Source organism: Xylocopa sonorina, chromosome 4, assembly GCF_050948175.1.
Source record: "Xylocopa sonorina isolate GNS202 chromosome 4, iyXylSono1_principal, whole genome shotgun sequence".
NCBI classification, from domain to species: Eukaryota; Metazoa; Arthropoda; class Insecta; order Hymenoptera; family Apidae; genus Xylocopa; species Xylocopa sonorina.
The window spans coordinates 5,952,965-5,958,964 of record NC_135196.1 but is presented as its reverse complement, the minus strand read 5'-3'; the positions used below and the strand labels follow the sequence as shown (position 1 = coordinate 5,958,964).

At 39.8% G+C, this 6,000-nt stretch overlaps 1 protein-coding gene across 1 annotated transcript in view; it reads left to right on the top strand.

Moving 5' to 3' along the window:
* Window positions 1-4,617: 4,617 nt before the first annotated feature.
* Window positions 4,618-6,000, top strand: part of LOC143423208 (uncharacterized) — a 236,895-nt gene continuing 235,512 nt past the window's right edge. Inside the window, exon 1 of the mRNA XM_076894364.1 lies at window positions 4,618-4,628. The gene's annotated coding sequence lies outside the window, so the exon portion shown is untranslated. The remainder of the gene's footprint in view (window positions 4,629-6,000) is intronic.

Sequence of the window (6,000 nt, the reverse complement as noted above, 5' to 3'; positions counted from 1 at the left end):
AATTAATGGAAATGAAGTTTTTTCACCGGATACCGTGTGCCCAGAGGAGGGTTTTGTTTTATTCAATAGAGACAAATGCTTGTTGACACGGACCGGTGTTCTCAACGGTTAGTTCATGCACGATGCAACGCATTAGCGATTCTGATGTATTTAAGGATGCACGGTTTCGTCGTTGCGTTTTTCACTTTTTTCGCCCTGGATTTCTGTCGAAAATATCTGCCTGCCTGTCGGAACGGGGGTGAAAAATTTGAAAGAGAATAAAGGGTGTTCGTTACGAGGGAATATTGAACAACGTTGCGTTGGTTAAATCAAAGTTTGATACTTTAACAAATTTTTATAAAAGAGTGTATCGTGCTGCGGGTAACAAAGAATTTATGATCGGTTTGTTTATCTTTTGTTCGCAGTAAACTTGAATATTTCGAAAGATTGTTAAAAAAATTATAGACTAATCTGAATGCTGTTATTCGAATGAAAGTTAAGTGTTTCGTATTATTTCTCAACAGCTTTCCTTGTTAGAGTGTTTCGTTTGTGTGCTTCTAAGAAGAGTCGGAAACTTTCGTTTCTCATATAAGTTATGTTATAAGCACGTGTTCGATCAATTTCTTGAATTTGTCTTGCAACCCAATTTCATAGAGTCCAATGAGGCGATTAAATATATAAAGTATATAAAGTATAAAAGAAATTGATAGCATTCCATTCATTTCTTAATCGTTCCAATTATAATATATTCAATAATATTTTCACTACCTATAGAAAAAGAAACATTTGACAATCTGTCGATAAATAAAAATTGATTTAATATTGTACAGTTCTGGAATTAAAGATCCAACGTTCAGCGAGGATATCTCACGATGCGAAAGCTTTTCAAAATTTGTTTATCCTTCGAAGTTTTGAGTACAATTCTTCCAGTGCAATTCAAAAATGCTTGAAGAAATTTATCGCGAGATATAGAAACCGCGCGTCGCGATTTTCAGCGGCTCGATCCTTTCTTTAAAACGTTTCCTAATTGGATATTAGTTATCCGGCCGGGGCGAGCTCTCTACGAAATGAATTTGTTGGGGTTAATGGTCTCGTTTCTCGCGACTCGTAAATTCTCCGAACCGGCTAATACACTTCAGACCGTATTATTACCACGAAAGCCAACTCTAAGGCAGGAGCAAGTTTCTATCATAGAATAATTGAAAATTTCTGGAGTTGTTCGCGAAATTATACTAGAAGATTATGCGCCTCTTTCGCCTTTCAAACCTTTCGACTGGTAACACAATTTGAAAAATTTTATTGGAAAAGTTACGGGTCAATCGATCGTGAATTTCACTGAGCGCACACCTATTCTGTTTAGTATTTTATTAAAAAATATGTTCGATCAAAAGTAAGAGAACTGTCTCTGATAGAAATGCTGGAATAATATTTTATTAACTATTCTATTTTCGATACGCATTATGACTCTGAGCGTTTAAATAAATTTATAGAGAACAAACGTGGTCGCGTTAAACGCGTAGCGCCTAGAAAAGCAGACACTTTATAGAACGAATCACGAAACATGGAGAGAAACAAAGTGAAACGCTAGGCATTAGACATTTTCATTAATTCGTTCGTTAAAAATAGCAAGCGATTTAATACCTTTGAACGTCGGTGTGCTCAGTGGCGGTGGATTATATTTTTTCCAGTTGCCCCTGTGGCCATTAATTCGATGTCATTTTTCATTTCGAAGCCCTGTATCCAACACCGATAATACACCGCCGAAATAAATCCGCGTTGCCCGGCTAAACCGCCCCGCGCACCGAAAAGATTAATCGTTCGCCGCCACGAATCATTAAGCAACAATTACACACTAACAACGATCATCAGTAACGCTTTTCCATTTACATAATCGTAGCGTTGTGAAGTTGATTAGTGGCTGGGCCTGGGACGCAGCCTCGAGAAGGACACTGACGTGCTGCTGCGAGGATTAATTTCAATCTCTTGTCCCTTTAAATCGAACTCAACTTGTTTAATTCAATGCTTCGTTTTAAGAAAGAGAGAGAGAGAGAAACAACTTTAATAGTTCACGAATCACGCAAAAAAGGAACATCGATAAGCCTTTTTAACTTCTCAAGAACCTCCATAACGTTAGCCAGATTAGTGTTTTCTTTCACTATTCGAGTACTCTATTTTTTGGCGTGTCTAATTCTTTTCCTCGTTTAAGCCCACTAAACATCTTAATCCAGAAAATTAACATGTTAATTAACACCTTACGGGAAGCCCGCTTCTTTCCAAGCGGCTGAAACTCGTTGACACTTTTATTCACCGCGTTTGCGATGCGTACCTCCCATATACGAGGAAGCTATCCAACACGCGTGTCTACGTTCGTATTCTGTGGTAGTCGACGTGAACGTGAGCGTGTGGAGGTGACGATCACACGTACGAGCGTGTACGAGACGTACAGGGAGGAGGATGCGAGGTCGGTTCGGAATTAGACCATGTAAGGAATGGTTGATGGGCGTCTCGGTAGCCGGTGAACTAGCCGGTTTTATGGGACGATGGTTTTACGAGCGTATCTAACCCATCCGCCACCCCCTAACATTCTTGGCTCGTACGTCGGAGAGGAAAAGGTACATGGAATCTAGCGGAACGAACTTCGTCGAGTTACGCTCGATTTCGTCCCTTTCCTGCCCCTCTTTCCTCTCCCTTCCCCTCGTTTCCCTTCAGTTTCGACTGTTCGCGAATCTTAAGGGACCCCACATGAGTCCCCATCAGCCGACATTTCAATGCTGGCTTGCAAAAAGAACGTGTGAAACGAACGTTTAAGCGCGTCCGTTTCATATTTCTCGTCTACGTTTCGTCGAACGTAAATGCGTATCACTGCGGCGCTGTCTGACCGTTCGCTGAGTTGTTCCACTTGTATCGTTGGAGAGAACAGACATTGCTTTCGACACGAATCGCGAGGAATTTTGGATTCTTTTTGTGGTTCATTCGTTTCGAGGGTGTTTCTGTGATATTATAAGATGATCAGGAAGTTGTACTTTTTATTTATAAATTGTTATATTTGGTAAAAAACTGCGAAGAAAGAGTAGACACCTTTCTTCTTGATCTGTAATTTGGTATTCACCGCGAGCTTCTGACAATTGTAATAGTTATGCATCGATTTAAATAGCTGATGGATTTTTCAAACGAAAAGTCAAATATAAGGAAATTTTCTAGCCACAGAAATGTTGCTAAATGTCGTTCGAAAATTAATTACGATCGAATTTATTTAATTTATTCATTTTACATACCCTTTTTTTGTAATTCATTTCGTCTCTTTTTGTCGCGATATTTTTTCCAGTCAGAAAAATCCTTCGTTCATCTTGTTATAATACGTAGAGAAGGGTTCAATGGTGGGAAACCGTTTTGGGGAAGACGGAAGGAAATGTTTACCCGGGTCTTCCTTGGGCGATTCACTCGGGGTTGTAAGCATGTTCCGCGGGGGAGATCAGACGTGGAAAACGAACTACGTAGGTCAAGGTGTACATAGGTGGAGGGACAAAGGTATCGCGGGGACGACGTAACACGGGTATCGATTCACGGGGCGAAGCAGTTCGGAAAAGTACGAGGGTATAAAGGAGATTGAACGAGGATGCACGGTACACATGTAAAACTGATAGATACACGTATCGACTCTCTTGATACCGCTATCGACTGGCCTTCCTTTGCGACCCTGGACGGTAATGCTATATATGAAACCGTTATGCAATGGGGCTTGACAATATCGTGGGTTCTTATATTGCTCTTTAACCGTATGCTCTAGTCAGTCCTCAAGATTGAACGAAAGTAGAACGAAATTATGTATGATGTCCAATCTGTTGACTATGTATAAACGTATCTTGTCGAATGAAATAATAATAATTATTAAAATAAAATAAGCCTTCTTATTTACTTAAGAGGCGACACAAACTACGTAAGTTAGTGTGGCCATTTGCAATGTTGGTGTAGAAGCGATTTAGCAAGATCGTGTAGGATTACTTATAGTCTGACAGTCGCAAGCTAATCTATTTCATATTATCGTCTCTCTCTGACGTTTCTCTCTCTCTTCAGATCCCATCCAACTGTTTTTATCTTTCCACCAAAAACAAGGAAACTAGCGGTGGATTCGACGCGTCGCGACCGCAACCACCAACGGCAACAAACGTCCGTTCTATGACGGATATGATATTGCCGGAAATAGAAACGCGATTTCCCGTGCGATCTATACGTCCGTAATACCGAATACAAATGGGATCTACATATATCCAGTTCTCTCGTAGCATGGTGGTAAATTATGCAGGTGTAGGATGTGCAGAAGAGCAAGGAAACAACCATTGGCAATGGCGTAGCAATCTGGCCAACGGATATTTGCCATGTTTACGTTATTCGACGATTGATCGAGGAACGTTCTAATCTCGACAATGGACGTTTGCGTTCTGATTGATTATCGTCTTCTTCAATGGGAAACCGTGTATCGTCGAGTAATCGCGATTACCAACAGTTCCGATAGAAATGATCGTTTAGATCCATTTTTCACGATGACTTTAATTCATCGTTTCATTAGAAAATAGTTGAAACTAATTTCGATGTACTCTGCAGGAAACGAAGAAGCATACGTGTGAAATTAGTTTCCTGCAATTTCGTTTCTCCCTCTTAACTTTGTTTGAAGCAAGCGTACGCGAGAGGGACGTACTTTTACTTTTCGCGCATTTGTTAGTATTAATAAAAATGCACCGCTTTATATGCATGCGTGCATTGTCGGGTAATTTCTATAGGTAAATGAGATATTGTTCTGTTTTTTGCGCTCGTCTGGAAGAGTTATAAACAGTGCGCGTACGGACGAGCAGGGCTTAAAGCGAAACTATCACATCGAATTAAATGTTAAATGTAAAACGCGGCTTTAACGCTGAAACGAGGATGCTATTAACGCGACTTGAAATATTTAATTTATACCTGTTGCGCCGAAATTGGCACCGGAGTAACGCAAGGTGCTCGTTAGTATATTTATTAACCGGAAATTCAAAAATTCCATGCACTCTTTTCTCAGATTGTAGCTTTGCTTGATCGATGAGCATATCCAGTTAATTGGATCTGGCAAATACAAGAATATTGGCGAAATAAAATCATCGACTCTTATCTCCAACACTTTTTATCATCGTACATTTTTTCAAGATAAAATCTGCGTCGAATTTCCGTGTATGTGAGTTCAAAATTATGATAATAATAATAATATACTGTAATTAAATTTAGATATTGCTTTTCTTTTTATATACAGTATTTGTGTATTTAATTATAATTAAGGGATTCATGTTTGCTGCGATTTATATATCGACTACGCTACTGGTATTCATGCAGGTACCATACGGACAATATATACGAATAATCAGCGGACGGAACTCCGTAAATCGTTGCACTTTCGGTCGCGTAAGAAGTATGATATACGCTTTCGTTCTGCGCACGCTGGGAATACCAGCAGCAGGAAATTATCTTTGCGAGTTAAGAAGCGTTTGCACTTAGATTCTGGCGGTGGTGTAAAAAGTCCAACTCGATGCTTATTACCGTTTAATTTAACCGCGATGCGAATGGAACGCGAGTAACGAAACGCGATACAAAAACTGTCACATTCAAGGAACCTGTTCGACGTTCGAAGTTATTTCGTACACTTTGCCCTTCGAGTCAATCAACTTTTAAGTCAGAAATTAAACGAAAAACGTTTCTCAAATTCGATGACAATATCAGCATAGCTGATGCAATTAGCTGAAATTTAATCCTCGAATTTAACGGGTGGCTACATCTGCAAGCTTTTTAATAAACAATTTAAGCGCACAATTCCGTGTTATTAAAAATTGACCAAGCCGACCGCATATTTATGAGCGGCCGCGTACGTGCCAAGTGTATAAAACAAACATTCGGCGTACGAGCGTACAAATCGAAACTCCTGTTAGCAAAACTTTACCCAGGCATAATATCCGGCGTTGAATTTTTGCCGGCGTTTTAAAAACGTTAAAAAGCGAAGCA